The sequence below is a fragment of the Paroedura picta genome, chromosome 4 (genome assembly GCF_049243985.1).
Source record: "Paroedura picta isolate Pp20150507F chromosome 4, Ppicta_v3.0, whole genome shotgun sequence".
NCBI classification, from domain to species: Eukaryota; Metazoa; Chordata; class Lepidosauria; order Squamata; family Gekkonidae; genus Paroedura; species Paroedura picta.
In genome coordinates this window covers 117,828,643-117,845,410 of record NC_135372.1, presented here as the reverse complement: position 1 = coordinate 117,845,410, position 16,768 = coordinate 117,828,643, and the positions used below count along the sequence as shown (strand labels likewise).

General features: G+C 43.2%; 1 protein-coding gene across 16 annotated transcripts in view; it reads left to right on the top strand.

The window, feature by feature from the left end:
- Nucleotides 1-16,768, top strand: part of EPB41L1 (erythrocyte membrane protein band 4.1 like 1) — a 181,913-nt gene that overhangs the window by 27,756 nt on the left and 137,389 nt on the right. For 15 of the 16 annotated variants that reach the window (XM_077335361.1, XM_077335354.1, XM_077335362.1 and 12 more), the window contains exon 2: nucleotides 1,014-1,069. The exons of the other annotated variant lie outside the window; for it this stretch is intronic. The gene's annotated coding sequence lies outside the window, so the exon portion shown is untranslated. The remainder of the gene's footprint in view (nucleotides 1-1,013; nucleotides 1,070-16,768) is intronic. 16 annotated transcript variants of the gene reach the window in all.

The window sequence follows — 16,768 nt, the reverse complement described above, 5'->3', positions numbered from 1 at the left end:
ATGTGATTTATTAGTCACACTTTTAGTAGTACCACATTTAATGCATGATATCGGGTCTGAATGTAAACAAAATTTGGCTTTATAGGCTCTGGGTTGATCTTGTATTATTGCCTGCCCCTTCCTTTTCTGAAACAAGCCAATATGAAAAGCAGAACATATTCTTTATATTGCCTTAGCATGTTTATTATTGTATATATATATATATGTCAAGTCTATACAGGTGACAAGTAAGAGTGCTATTCTGGGATGCCTGAGAGCCAACCTAGGTTCTTTGTGGCATTGGTATCAATAACAAGCCTGCAGGCTAATGGTGCCTTCTAGAACACTTGGGTGAAGTGCAACAGCAGTGGTAAAGCCCAAGTATATCAGGAGGAGATAATGGCACTTATGACAGATGGCCCTAAAATTAGAATGCGATTAAAAATTCTTTGGGGAGGCCAGCAACGTATCCATTTCACTTATTCAGTGGATGCATTGTTTCTCCAAGACTGGCTGTAGTAAGTACATGCATGTATCATTTTCATAAACAAGTCTGGGACTGAATACTCAGAAGGGGCAGGTCATTTGAATGGAGGGATGAAATGCTGTTATTGCAGGCAGCTTTACACTGACAAAGGTATGTGGCATGTACCATGTGTGACTTGCTGCACAGCCCATGAAGCATGGTTATGTCTATTGCACAATAACTGTGAACGTACCGGTGTTTGTAACAGAGCTGTGGAGCATTAATTATCAATGTGTTTCTTTAAACGCTCATACATGCATGCCAGAATGTGCAACCTTGCCCTGATGCATGTATATGAGTGCATTAAGGATGTAGTTCATAATTCTTTATGGGTTGCAAGGAACACTTTTCTGCTTATAGGAAATATGATTGCCAAAATATGGAATTTTATTCTGATAAAGTAGCCGAGAAATCTCTTTTCTTGTAAATAAACAGGAGGCATTGTTTGGTGAAATAGTGTTGATTCCTTGGGGAAATCTTCACATTTTTCTCTTTTCTTTTATTTTAGGGTCTGGACATTGTTTTACGGAGGTAAAATACCCCAAGACAGCAACAGGAGTCTGGGTGAGTTTTCTCAAAATGTATTGCCTCTTAACAGAACTGCCAGTTCTACTACTTTGAGTGGTAATTACAAGGCTGAATGGGCTTCCTAACATTATAAATCCTAAGTGGTACTTAAAAATTATTTGTTGAATTTGTATAGCCTTTTTCAGGACCAGTATTTTAAAAATGTTCGCAGCCTATTAAGTTTGCCAGGAGTTTGACAAGTTGTTAGTTTTGATAACCATGAAATGGTTCTCTTGATTTTCTTGGAAGCAGTGTCCTCTTTCGTTGGCAGTGCCATTCTAGAGGTGGGTCTGGTTTTCAGTTTCCTATCTAGACATCTTTGGATCCTGGGATTTTTGTCCTATTAAGGTTAGATCCAAGTGGATTTTGTCTTATAGTTGATACCAGGGCTGCAATAATATAAGATGGGGCAGACCTGGCTCCAGTCTCCAAATGTAGGTAGGAATTTCTGAGTACGAAATTAAGAATAAGAGGAGGGTATAGTTTGGGAATGCTGAACCTGCTCCTCTCCTGCAGTTTACCTTCCTGTAGGAAGTTTCCAGTTCTGGGGTTTAAGCAAATGCTGTTCTTGTGTGTCATTTGAGCCTGAGGTCCTTGTAGGTTGCTGCTGATTCTTGGCTTTGAGTATGAATGCATGCATAATTCATGAATTCCAAACCAGCCAGTCTTAACCTAGTCTTGCCCCATGTGCTGCATGTCTCCATGGAGTTTCCCAGGGAGGATAACGATCTTCCATCATGACATGGGCTGAAGCTTCTTGGTATAATTTCTTGCACTATGCAAATGTTAAGTTCACATAGAATAGGGCAATAGTGCATGAGTTCAGTGCATGTAGTAGTAGCTTAGATTCTATATAGAACAGGTGAAGGCTTGCTGAGAATAAATTTCTAAAATGAAAGAGAACCATCCAAATCTAAGAATATGCTACTACCTAGGACCCTGGAGAGCTGCCCCCAGTCTGAATGGGCAATACTGATCTTGATGCATTGGTGGTTTGATTCCATATAAGTCAGTTACCTATGTTCAAGAAATGATTTCTCATCCTTAGGAAACAGCCTTGGCTGCTTGTAAACTACAGATACATACATGCTAATTTTGGCATTATAGTTGTGTTTGCTCTTCTAAGAATTGACCCACAGCCTTAATTGCTCTTGCCTGGGATTCCTGATGGGGCAGGGCCTCCTGAATGCATTAAGAACATATAACTACTCATGGGGTTGTGGTTTGCTGTGGAAGACACAAGCAAATGTGAGGGAGAATGGAGCTGCTAATTGATGCACTCTTAAAGGTTGACATTTGGAACTTCCCAAGGGATCTGTAAAAAACTTCTGCCACTTGGATCCTCTGATGGGGATGTTTGTTTGATGGTGCCATCATGCATTATAGATAGTGATTCAGATGATTCAGAACCTGGCAATGTTTGGCATAAGATGGGGTTTTGTATCACTTTCCAGAATGTATTGACAGTGCTACTAGACATGCATGAATAGTAATTGCAAATCAAGTTGAGGCAGGCCCATAGCATTCTAGTGATGCAAGGTCATAAGCTGGAGATAGGTCAGTGCCATTGATGAAGAAATGATGCATGCCTGGGCATCAGAGGCTATGGCATTTTTCTCTCTGAGCAGGTTGGCTTGTGCATTTTTGTGAGTGACCTCTGCTCAGGAATTCCAAGAGAGGCTTACCTTGTTTTCTTGCAAAAGCTGGTGAGCATGCTTTCGTTTTATACCTTTTCCCAGCCAGCCCCTACAAAGGATGACGATGGTTTCCCCTCTGGGGAAAGAGATGGACAGAACTAAAACAAGAAGGTAGTGTCAGTCTATCTTTTTGTAGCTTTGGCTTGGAACATGACTGAAGGGATGTCCAGCATTGGTGTCCTGACTAAAATCTCTTTCCTTGAGGTAGATAATCCTCATCTTTGGAACAGAAACACTGTGCGTGGTTGTTTAAATGCACAAGGAGCCAGACAGAAGTACAGTTGATCATAACAGGCCAGGCAGAAGTACTATGAATGGAGAAGTCCCAGCTGATTCTCAGTTCTCCTTGCAAAAAAGTCTGCCTTGTTCCTCCCAAACATCTTTTACAGTGTCTTCCGTTGCATCTGCCCAAATGCAGTGTGTTGCCTAGTGCATCTTGACTGATTCACTGATGCTCATCAGAGCCCATTAATGGAAAATTGATTTTCCTTGTTGAAGTATTGTATTGTTATGTGGCTCTTTGGACCCTTTCCGTGTCACTTCTCAGCTTAGGAGTACTGTCCTGCCATGTGGGGGTAATCAGAAGCCCCAAGCCACATGCAATATGAATCCTTTTGCTGGCATACCATGAAGTGGGGACAGCTGCTGGGGCTCCTGGTGGAGCTCACTGCTGCTGACCCCAACCCCACTTGTGGACGTCCTCAGTCACTTCTCTGTTTGACCTTCCCTACCTATTCCCTTGCAAGTGCTCCACCACCTAAGTTCCTAGCTTCCTAACATTGATGGGGAAGTATGTGCAGGTGGCACACAACGGCAGCACCCTCGGTGGTCACAGCACTGGCACTACCAGCTGCATGCATCAGCCAGCACTGTTCAGCAGAATATGGTCCAGTCAGCTGTGAGCACAAGTATAGGAGGGTATTTGGACAGAGGAAGGGTACACAGTCAGGTGGGAGACATGCAAGTGAGTGAGTGGGAAGAGAGGCATAATGGAGGCCTGGTGGGAAGTGGGAGGGTGGTCCTTGGCTCTGCCTCTGCAGGGCCTCCTAAAAGCAGGACTCTCATTCTGGAATCATGATAGACCTGTTAAGGCAATTGTAGTAATGCTGTTGTGTAAAGTCGCTTTATGGTGGACAGCTGCCACATGACCCAGGAATCCTGACATTTTTTTTCTTGCAATGCAATGAAATTACAGTGGGTTCCCACAGTACAAAGGGGATCTTTGCAGAGCAGTGGTTCTCAACCTTGGGGACGCAACCCTATTTGGGGTCACTTTGCCCCTTCCCCGGGGTCACCTGGTTGCTCCCCTTTGCAGTGGCGGCGGCAGCTGACGGCGGTGGCCGGAGGTGGCGTGCGGAGGCGGGTGGTGGCGACGTAGCCATGGCAATAGCTGCCTCCGTGCCGCCTCAATTGTTGTGTGCCTGCATGCATGCGTGCCACCCACGCACGCGCGGGCTTTGTGTGCACACGCAGCCACCACAGCCACCACTGAAGTTGGGGTCTTGTGGTGAAGGTAAGGTTGAGAACTGCTGTTGTAGAGGGACTGTCCTGAGAGCCCCAGATAAAGGAAAGCTCCTGTATGTGACTGAGTTGAGTCTCTGAAGGTTTTAGGTCCTGCAAGAATCACTTGGGTGTATGCTTGGTATTGATAAGACTAGATAAAATGCCATGTTAGAAATCTTAGTCAGGGTGCCTGGACAGGCTGTTATCTTGCTAACAGTGGAACCATGACAAAATTCTTGCATTTCTTCTAGTTGTTGTTTGTTGCTGTACCTTTTAAAATGTGCCAAACACTATGTTGCACCGATAATGAAACCTCAAGAATGGAGAACAAGTATCAACAGCACTGCAGACTCGGGTTTGGATACCCCTCTCAGCATCGTGCAGGCTGCCTCTCTAAGCGCACAGTAATTGCATTTTGTAAACTGGATGTTCTCCCTCTGACCTGTTCTTGGACCTTAGGATGGAGATATAGCACTCTGTGCATCACTGATGCTATCCAAGCAATTGGGGGCAAAGAGAAGGTGAGGAATCTGAATTGTTGTAATGGGAGATTATTTTTCTTCGGCTTCCCCCACAGAAAGCTTACCATTTCTCTTACAGGAATTGCCCTCATGTCTCTCTTATCCCTCTGATTGCTGACTCCCAGCTGTGTTCACTTCTAGTCCTGGAGGTCCCCTAGACGGAGGAAACAAATCATTTTAGGAAACTGGACATGGGTAAACAGCAGGTGGGAAGAAGGTTGTGCAGTCTCTTATTCTTAAAATCAGACCCCTATCCTGTTATTTGGGATAGATCTGCTGCAGCCCCAATGGTTTGCTGGAAACTCTGAACATATATTAGGCTGAACTTAGACACTCAGTGATAGGCATTCCATACATTATATTTAACTAGCCTCAGAGGCTGTTCCTAAGAATGGGCCTTGAAAGGGTTCCCTCCCCTGGATCCCAGCCAGGCAGCTTAAGGTGGCCTTCAGCGGCAGCTCGCAGCCAGATCAAGTGGGGTGGGTGGGGGCTGGACAGCTCATTAGCAGGGCCAGGACAGAGCTCCTTAGCAGTCATCTAGTCATCTCCTTAGCAGTCCTTAATGAGCAATCAGCAGCTGGGAGGCCCTCATCAGCAGGCCCAGCCTAGCAGGCCAAGAGGCCCTCGTTAGGAAGCCCTCCACCACAATCCTTTGCCTAGGGCCTCTCCCCTTACCTGATCCTCGCTCCAGGCACTGAGGCATCTGAGAGCAAAGAGGCTAGAGTCCAGGGACGGAGGGCGGGAACTGCAGGGGCAGGGCCAATCAGGGCAAAGCTGGCTGCACCCTCATTGGCCCTATTCAAACTTGGACAGCCGGACACATCCCACCCCCTAGGCTGTTTCATAAATATATAGAGGAACAACAATGGATAAGGATTGTCTTGCTAAAGCTTTGAGTCTGTATTAACCAAAGCCAATAGGAATGCACAAAGCTGCCTTGGGCAGAGTTAGACCATTGGTTTTTCAAGCTCAGTATTTCTACTCTGACTGGTAGTGGCTCTCAAGTAGAATTATTTCCCATTACCTCCTGGGTGATCTTTTGCATGCAGAGATCCCAGGATTGAACCTGGGACCTCTGCATGCAAAGCAAATGTGAGCCACAGCCCTTCCTCTTTCATAGCTTTTGGCATTTTTCTCTTGCACGTGTTTCTAGCCTTCCCCCCTGCCACATTAGCAGACGAATACAGGAAGCCTCTGCTAAAATTATAGGGGGGATAGCATGAAGTGAGACAAGAATGGAGTTCTTTGCCTTCCTGATTTTTGGTTGTACAGGAGTACAGCAAGCCATACAAGCAGCAACTGTCAAATCTCCTATAATTTATACTTGACTGCAGGTCTTATGATTGAAGTCTTTTTTTTCTTGTTGCTTAAATTTTCCAATTTGTACAGCACTTTTAGTCTCACCTCAAGGTGTGAGTGTGTCGGGAAGAGAAAGCCATATACATCTGCAGTAGGACTAATTTGACAGCCACCCTCTTCTGCCTGAGGGGAACTCCTAGAAAAGCTACCGCAAAACTATAATGCAGATGGCAAGTCTGCCCCACATTCTTTGTCGTGGGAGAAACGCAGAAGCCGGAGGGATGGTTCTTGGTTCTGAAAAGATGGATTTCCTTGTAGGTCTGCTTTTTATCATGCAGCTTTGAGATAGGCACAACATGTGCCGATTTGGCATTTTGCTTCCTTGTGCCCCGCTACAGTGGAAATTCTTGCCATAGGCCTATGTAGGCCTGTTTCCTTTGTTTTAGGTCACATACAGAACCTGTAACCAAACCTAAGATTTTGTTAAATGAGTGAGTGTGAAATCCTGTGCCAAGCACACTTAACAATTCAGGAGGGGCTATGCAACAGTATATTAGGTTGCTTTGGGCTGAACCTGCATTGAGCAGGGGGTTGGACTAGATGGCCTGTATGGCCCCTTCCAACTCTATGATTCTATGATTACTGAATATGCATTTCTTTCTGAAGATGTATTTCATCTTTCTTTCCAACAAAAGTTCACACGGAAGATGGAGAGGTTTTTTTGCAATGCACATTTTGTTTTACATGACTGGAAGAAAGTTTGCTCATTTTGGTTCTGGACCTGGGAACTCATGCCTCAAAAACTCATGCCAGACAATTTATGCAAATATAACTATAGCTTTGAGAATATCAGCATGTGTATCGACATACAGTCTGTGTTGATGAAATAGTTGGTGAAATAGATATTGATGCAATGTTACCCAAATCGGATCCTTCAAAGGGACTTGTGGGGAATCATGAATATAGCAAGAGTAATACAATATCTTTTCTACCAATTTTTATGGGGTCCGTTCCCTGAGAGAAACCCTTCTTAAATGAAGATGGCAATTAAGCTTACACTCAAGGGAATTTTTTTTTGGGGGGGGGGGAATATTGGAGTACATTCAAAACACACACAAGCAAAAACATACATTCTTCAGGGGGAAAAGGTTAGAGAAATATTGGGTCCAAGCAGTATATACACTTTACTGCCAATGATTGATTTCTAGTTCTGGCCTGACATTCTTCTGTGGAACTCAAAGTGGCATACACGTGGCCTCTCATCCAGACACTAACTAGGCCTGGACATACTTAGCTGGATCCATTCAGATGTCTTCAGACCATGCCTTGGATGTGACTCAGACACTGGTTGAGCTTGAATGTGTGTGAGTGTGTGTGTGAGAGAGAGGGGGGGGGGGAGAATCAGCAATATTATTGCCCTGTTTGAGGGCAAGACTGAATGAAGTCTTGTCTTGGTTTGTAAGTACCTGATCTAGGGTGCTGCCTAGACGGTGCTTATTCTAGGCAAATGTTTTCAGGGTTCCTGCAGGAAGTATGGTGATACTCCTACCAGTGATCATGTGAGCCTTTATCTCTTTCTGGTTTCTTTCTGCTGCTCCAGCACAGCTACTATAATAACCTATCTTATGAATATCATGTAGAGCTGTCTGCTGTGTGTGGATATCAAACAGGAAAGAGATAAAGAGTAGAACAGAGTCTCATGAGTATATTTTTTCCTAAGATTACGTCTTTTGTTCAAGCTGTTGCTGGTAAAGATACATGCGAGGTGCCTGTAACCTTGGACATAATATACAGCTTTGGTTTTTGCAATTCATTGGGTTTCCCCAACAGTATAAATGGCTAAACAATTTGACAACAGGGTTACTAGTTGAGATCATCAGGCCGTTAAAGGAGTGGGCAATTATAAGAAGCCTTCCCTTAGAGTAATTTTAAAAAACCCATCTGAACTTAAAAATAATGTTAGGAGTTATTTTAAGGCTGACTTTTGTAGTGATTTCTCGGTCACTGGCCTCTTTCCTCCCAGGCCAGAGGAATGGAATGTCTTAAATAGTTTATCTCATGAGATGCACCACTACCTTCAGCAGTTTATTTATTTTACATTTATATACCACCCTCCCCTGGGGTTCAGGGCGGTTTACATAAAACTTGGCATAACAGGAAAAGTACAGAGAAATCAGGGGCTATCAATAACAGTAATGGTATATAGCAATAACAATAGAGAATTAATATGGTAGAATGATGGAACAGTAGTGAACAGAAGATCATTACAGCATACTGAGGCCCCATGGTTGGATGGTACCGATGATTTACATGGGAGGGAGGCTTGGGGGGGGGGACAGAGGAAGGAGTGGTTCTGGTCAACTTCAACTAGATGTCTGGTGAAGGAGTTCCCTTCTGCAGGTCCTGCAGAGTTGCTCTAGTTCCATCCTGATCTCCTCTGGGAGCTCCAGGTGGGGGTTAGGATGAGAAAGTTCTGGCCCTGGTTGAGGTCAAGCGAGCTTCCTTTGGGCCAGGGATCGCTAGGCAGTTGGAGGGAGCAGAGCATTGAAGAAAGGTTCCAGGAAGGTTTCAGACTTCATTGAGAGGAGTGGTATGATCCATGCCATTCTGCTTTCTCTAATGTTACTTTCCTTTAAAAAGGAAGTGAATATTCTTCCAAGTGCATCTTCCTTTGGGCTGATCCTGCATTGAACAGGGGGTTGCACTAGATAGCCTGTATGGCCCCTTCCAACTCTATAATTCCGTGATTCCGATCCAAGCATTTTAGCTGCCTTCACAGGTAATTTTGCTTTACCAACACGTCATCTGAATATCTCAGAGTCTGAATCCTCATTGAACTTTCATAGTTCCCCTGACAAAAATCCAGCCCGTTATTGGTATATAATGTGTCTGGTAGCTTGTAATGCATGCAGTGTGCATTCACACTCTCCATCTTCCTTGGTATGACTGAAGATTGATGAAAAATGATGGTGAGCTGTTTCGTTTGCTCAGTATTTTCCTCCCAGAATAATGTGCTGAGCAATATTCCTTAATTTGGTAGTCTTCCAAAGACCTGTGTATCCCACATTGCTCCGTTAGTGCCCTTATTTACTCATTCATATGAGTAAATAAATTCAAATGAGTAAATTACTCTGTGTCCTGTCATATACACCCTTTAAGTATCAGTTGTAGTGATAGCACTTTGTATATGACATCCTTTCAATGAGCTTGGGGTACAGTGGCTTTCTTCCCAGAATGTAATGACATTATGAACAAATGAGCCTTTTCTTATCTGGAAGAATGGTGTTCAGTCTTGTGTTTCTGACTTTCCCTTTAATATAATCAGTCTTTGGTACCTGCTTTCTTGTTGAATCTGTTAAGAGTAATTGCTATACCCCTTAAATGGTTCTTCTTTCAATTTGTACCTAGCCCACCATAGCTGATTTCAGTAGGTATGCATGCTTTGATATTTGCTAACATTAGGTCTCAATCTTTGGGCAGTGGTTAGTCATTGGCGTGAATGTAGGGTTGCCAGCTCTGAGATGGAAAATAGAGACATTGGGGGTGAAGCTGGGAGTGTGTGGGATTTGGGACCACAGCGGAATATAATGCTATGGAGTCAAAGCAGCCATTTTCTCCTGATCTCTGTCATCTGGAGCTGAGCTGTAAAACTGGGGGAACTCTTGGTCCTACCTGGGGATTGGCATCCCTACCTTAATGTCTTAGTTTTGCAGATGCATCATAGTTTACTTTGTTATACACAGAGTTGGGGACTTTCACATATTTTTTAGAGACCTGTACAGTTTTTATACATGTGCCTCACATGATCTGGCGGAATAGATAAGTGTCAGTCAGGAATGCTTGCTGCTTTTATTTGGGCATAGCCATCCATGCTTACTGCTGCTGTTTGGGAATAGTTGTGCTTTGTTTCTGAGAAGGCTCTGTTCACATGTGCAGCTGGCTGTCCTCATTATAGCATGGAAGTGTATAAACCCATCTTTGGTGCATTGTGCTGAAACATTGCTGTTTTGCTGTAGCAACTGTGGGCCCTTTTCAATCAAATTGCTCTTATGGCTTTGTCTGTTACAGCTGCATCTGAGGCTTTGGCATATCTCAAATAGCTCTTTCCTTTTCTGGGTGGTCTTTTATGTCCTAGAGAGCAATATGTGGCAAATTCATGGGAATTCAAATTTGTCTAAGTTCAGGTGTAAAATCTGTAACATAAATAAAGCCCGACTGGTGTGGTGGGAGGAGTTGGGACATATTGCCTATCTGATTGGCCATCTGTCCAACAAACAGCCAATCAGGTAGGCTGTCCCGTCCCTGGCTGCAACCCCCTCCAATTTCTTCCATGTGGAAGAAATGCCAGCATGTTCTACTGGACTGAATGCGAAAGGTAAGCCAGCCAGCAAGTGGGAATGAGATCTGTAGTTGGAGGGAGTGAGGGAGGGCCTGGGGGAGGGAGCCCCTGCTAGCACTTGCCCCCGCCCTGAGCAACCCTGCCATGGCCTCACCAGGCCTTGGTGGGCCTACCCGAGTCAGGAGGGGTGGGTGGACTTTTCTGCTAGTATATTAATATTTCTTTAGAAGCTCACAAACCTGCTAGGCTTGTTCTAGGTCACTTCCCTGCCCCTCTCTTATCACTACATACTGTAGTATTTTCGGCATTCTTGTCAGCATTTGTTAGTTTGGTTTTCTGCCTAATACCTCACAGGATTGCCTGTGGGCAACCATAGCTAGCGCTATCTCTCAGGAGTGTAGCAATGTTGTCAGATAACTGGGGGGTTTCATCCAGTTCCAAATGCCAGAATTTATGTTTTGGTTAATGCTTGAAGTCCTGTGACAGTAAAAAAAAAAAAAATAATAAGGAAAGACAAGTTTAAAAGGGCTGTCTCTGGGGATATGTGTAGATTAAGCTTCCTGGATGGTTTTCTGTTTTCTTTAGCATCTTAAGTGGTTTCACACTGTATTTTCTATACTCCATTACATTGTCCACCTCACTCAGTCATGTCCCTAAATCCCTTCTGGATCTTCACTTGTTGCTTACATTATTCTGCATTGTATTTTCAATAAAATATGGAGGTGTACTTGAGTGGGTTCATGATATGCTCAGGGCCTGAGGGTGGGTGAGGAAAATGGATACTCTAAGCACTGGGAGGGGGCAGTGTTCAGGGGGCCTTACCTGAGTGGCAAGCCCATTGCTATGAAAGGGTTTGTATATGTTGTTTCTAAAATCGAATAGAATTGTTTTCTTTCGTTGTATTATATGAACCTCAGTGAGACACCTAGAGATGTGTTTCTTAGAACCTGCGTGCTGGTTGAGAAGATTTAAATGGTTCTTGAATGGGATAGAAAAACAGTTTGTGCCATTTCCTACCGTTGCAAAGTTTTTAACAAACGACATGATCATGATCAGCTTGGAACTGTGTAGTTTTATTGGCCATATGCAACTGTTTTTTTGGTGCCTTCTTGAATTTTTCTGTACTGTGTTTATCATTCAATATCCTCCTTCCATCTGAGAATCTTCAGTAGGGTCCACATCCCATCTTTAGATAATCCAGCTGTCCTAAATATTTTCAAGCTTTTCTCCAAAACTGTCAGTTTTTATCAGTCTCCATGATGATGCTTACGTATCCTGGCTTGCACATGCTGGGCTCCCTTATCAGTGGATTGTTAACATCTTCACTATTTTTTAATCGGCTGCAGTACTTAATCAGTACTAACATAAAAAGAGCCTGCTGGATCAGACCAAAGATCCATCCAATCCAGCATCTTGTCTCACACTGTAGTCAACCAGTTTGTCTGGTGAACCAACAATAGGTCATAGTGACTGAGGCCTTCCCCTAATGTTGCCTGCTGACCTTTGGATTCAGCGATTTAGTTAAGGTAACCAGATTGTCCCACTTTTGGAGGGACATCTGGGGCACCTGGCAAATTGTACTTATGTTGAAATTAAAACATATATATTACAATACTATTTTTGTGTTCTAAGTGTTCTATGAAAATTTATGTTGCTCCATATAGACCAAATTTTTAATCAAGAACTCCCCAGTCAATGGTGTCCCGCTTTACCAATGTTAAAATCTGGTCACCTTAGATTTAGTGCCTCTGAATGTGGAGGTTCCCCCCAGTCACCATGGCAAGTAGCTGTTGATAGACTTATCCTGCATGAATCTATTGACGTTTAAAGTGTTTATTCCTGTGGCCATCACTACACTCTCTGGCAGTGAATTCCACGTTTTAATTACTCTCTGTGTCAAGTAGCATTTCCTTTTGTTTGTTCTGAACCTACTGCTCATAAGCTTCATGTTTTGGGAACAGGAAAAAACTTTTCCCCAGCTCTCTAACCCCCATGAATAATTTGATAAACCTCTATTTTCTCTCTCTCCCCCCCCCTCAGTCGTCTGCTTTCTAATCTGCATACAGTATTCCAAATGTAGCTGTATCACAGATCTACACAGGGGCATTACAATATCAGTAGTGTATTCTCAGTCTCTTTCCTAATAATCTGCAATATCATGTTTGCCTTTTTCACTGCTGCTATACACTAGGTAGACACTTTCATTGAGCCATCAATTATGAACCCATGATCTCCCCTCTCAGTCTCAGCAAGTTCACTCCCCATTAACCTATCCTTGAAGTTGGGATTTTTTATCATGTGTATCGCTTTATACATAACAACATTGAATTTCATTTGCAACATTGTTGTCCTCTCACCCAGGTTGTGGAGGTCAGTTTGGAGCCTTGATTTTCACTTTCTTGAATACTTTTCTGTCATCTGTGTATTTGTCTGCTACAGTACTTTCCTCTAGATCCAGATAATTTATGAATAAACCAAATAGTACCTACCCCAGGTCTGATCCTTTTGGGATGTCACTGTTTACTTCCTTTCATTTTGCAAACTATCCATTGTTTTCTATGCTTTGTTTCCTGTCATTTAATCAGTTTTTAATCCATAAGAGTGTCCTCTTATCCCATGACTCCTAAGTATACTCAGGTGAGGCACTTTGTCAGAAGCCTTTTGAAAGTCCAAGTCACCCATTGTCTATGTGCTTGTTCACTTTCTCAAATAATTCCAAAGGTTAATGAGGCAGGACTTCTCTTTTCAAAAGCCGTGCTGATTTCCCCTCAGCAGGCCTCATCCCTCTATGTACTTAAACAGTTTTGTTTTCTTCTGAAGCTGATACTGAGTGGAAAAAATGTATCTTTCTGCTGTGCTGACATGACGGTATCAGAACAGTCCACAATTGTAGACAGGACATACTCTGTTTGGAAAATGTCGGGGCACAGTGCCTCGCATCCCTCTCCCCTACCAAAACCCTTTAATTCTCACAGCTTCCTCTTTTTCTGCCATTGCAGTAGCCACATATACATTAATCTCCTCTTTCCAATCCTTCCTGGCCTGAGTTAAATTTGTAGCTTGCACATTTAATGTCATTGGTGGCTTTAATTCATCCTTTTTCTTTGCTATTGTTCTATTACTGTATTCTTATTCAATCTATTTTTCTCATCCGTGTAGGATTCAAACACTTCTGATACCATTTTTGGAATCACCTAGTTGATTAGGAGGCGTTTTCTTAAATTATCAAATACTCTGTTAATCAAACCAATTGTAAGTTGAAGGTTTTGCAGTTCTTCCTGTGGCCTTCTAGCTCAGAGGAAGTGGGCGTTGCTCGTAATTGATTCTTCCCAAGGAACCCAACATCATTAGGCATGAGATGGGATTTGTGACTACATAGATCACTCTTATTTTTCATTTTAAATTCAAGACAGCCCTGTGGGATTGCTTAGTAAACAGAGCAGCATCCTTTCCCTCGTGCCATTTCCACAGTCTAATAGTTCGCCGCCCCCAGATGAGAGGAGGGAGAGTGAATTAATATCTTGGGGAATTTATAAAAGTTAGGCTAATGAACTTTGGGGCGGGGATGATTAAACTTTCCTCAGCACCTTTTTCCCATTGAAGAGACGAGAGAAGAGCTGTTTTTTTTATATATATACCCTGCTTTTTACTACCCAAAGTAGCCTCAAAATGACTTACAATCATCCTCCCCACAACAGACACCCTGTGATATAGGTTGGGCTAAGAGAGCTCTGAGAAAACTGTGAGTGGCCCAAGGTCACCCAGCTGGCTGCATGTGGAGGAATGGGGATTCAAATGCTGTTCTCCGGATGAGAGGCTACTACTCTTAACCACTACACCAAGCTGGCTTTCAAGAGCAGCCCAAGCTGACTACACTGAAGTAAAAAACCCAGGAGATTTGGTCATGGATCTCCACAGTTTGGCCTCTTATCTATTTCTGGTAATACTTTTCATTCTGCAGAAGCAGTACTGCCTTTACTGAAGGTAAAAGGATTAGATAGAGGTAGAGCTGAATCATAGTATAAATAATACAAACAAAAATCAAGCAGTATGATATTCCTTTGGCTGTCCTTCATGTTAATTTCTAGGTGTATGGTGTTGGCTTCCTTCCTTTTACCCAGCTGTGTGATCAGAGTAATATAAAAATCACAGATCAACATGGCTACCCTCCAGAAATATAACAGTTATTTTTCAATATAAGTAATAATTGTATGAACTTTGCTGTAACTTTATTTATTTATTTAAAACATCTCTGTGCTACCTTTCCACCCAAATATAGGTCCCAACATGATGAACAGCATGACATTAGAACAGCATTTTTAAATGTGTGTATAAAATTGAACAGTTCAATAGAACACTCATTAAAATTCAACTAGAGAGCAGGGCCTATTAACAGTTAGTGGAGGGATGGCAAACAAAATAAAGTTTTCACCTGCTCATGGAAGGATAGAGGAAGGCAGATTACTCTCCCCAAGGAGGGAACGCCAACGTTTAGGCACCCTGATTAACTTTTCTTCAGGTTGCCACCCTTCTAGCCTCAGATGGCAGGGACGCCCAAAACAGGGCCTCCTAAAATAACTGGAGTGGTCCAGGAGGTTCATATAAGGGTAGATGGTTCTTAAAGTATGCTGGCCTCAACCCTAGTCTATTCTAAATAGCAGATGTTGGGTTTTATTAAGGACTAGCTTCAAAGCCCATTCCTAAGAACGGGCCCTGAAAGGGTCCCCTCTCCTGGCCCCTGGCCAGGCAGCTTAAGGTGGCCTTAGGCGGCAGCTCGCAGCCAGATGAAGTGGGGTGTATGGGGCTGGGCAGCTCATTAGCAGGGCCGAGACAGAGCTCCTTAGCAGACAGTCAGCAGGCCAGGAAACCCTCTTCCGCAGGCCCAGCCTAGCAGGCTAGGAGGCCCTCGTTAGCAAGCTTTCCACCGTGATCTTTTGCCCAGGGCCCTCTCACCTGCTGCTGGCTCCAGGCACTGAGGCGTCTGAGAGCATAGAGGCTAGAGTCCAGGGCCAGAGGGCGGGAGCCGCAGGGGCAGGGCCAATCAGGACAAAGCTGGCTATACCCTGATTGGCCCTATTCCAATTTGGACAGCCGGACATGTCCCACCCCCTAGGCTGTTTCAGAAATATATAGAGGAACAACAATGGATAAGGATGGTGCTATCACATGAATGATGTTGCTATCATAACTCATGCAAAATATACAACATAGATATGGTTCTACTGTGTGTTCAGAATTTGCAAATCAAGCATTTCTGGGCCCAGAACAGCTTTCTTTTAACTGCCATTCATTCCGTTTTAAAATACACATTACTTAATATTTTTATAGCTAATTCTGAGCATGGTCCCAATATGTGACTTTTAAAAATCCACATCCTGAAGCAAAATAGAGAGAAGCAGATTTTTCATATAAGCCTGGGATAGCAATCAGGTTTGTAGAACAATCGTTACAAGAAAAACAAAACACGAGGTAGGTTTAAAATTTCCTCCACCCCAAAGGAACTGCTGAAGCTATGATTTAGCACTGATGTAGTACTGACAATTTTTGGAATTTCTGGTTTTGATCTTTTTGCAGTTTCTTGAAACCAGTAGTTAATCCTGAATACGAAGTAGATGCAAGTAGCTGTTTCTGTTGGGAAAATTTAAATATAATTCAATTGGGGAAAATGCAAATTACTTTGAAAAAGAAGGAAAACAGTAGGCATCAGCCTCCTCCCCTTTGCATACACCCTGTATTCCAATTTGAACAGATTCTAGATTTCTTTCTCTCTGGCTTTACTTACTCCACAGTAGTTCCTGATAAGATCCGACTTCATATTCTTCAGCTCCCTATGGGGAAAAATGAGTTTATTGTCAAGATTAGTGATGACAGGTGTATGCATTTCATAAATTATTCACTTTTAGAAACTCTGCCTCTCAAAGGAGGTGTTGCATAACTTAGCTGTGCGTCTGTGAGAGCAGAGAAACACATTTTATGTATTGCTTAATTGATATCTCTGCTGTCACTTTGAAGTCCCTTTCTAAGGGTTGAGCTACCCAATATGCAACAAATACTGGATCATGGGTGCAAGGCCAGAGCTGCAGTCAGAAATACATAGGGGAAACTCACCTTAAAAAGCAATTGCTTGCTTGGTGCAGGGAAAAGGAGCTTCCAGATTCCCTCTCACCCCACTTTTACCACGAGAAAGGGAGGTGGGGGGGAACTTTTGCCCTTTTCTATAGGTCCACATGCCTTAGGAGAGAGACAGAGCCATACAAAAGGGACAAAAAGCCTTCTCCTGCCTACTCCCTGGTAGCACTGAGCATCTTTTAAGATGAGTTCCCCTGACTTTGAGTTC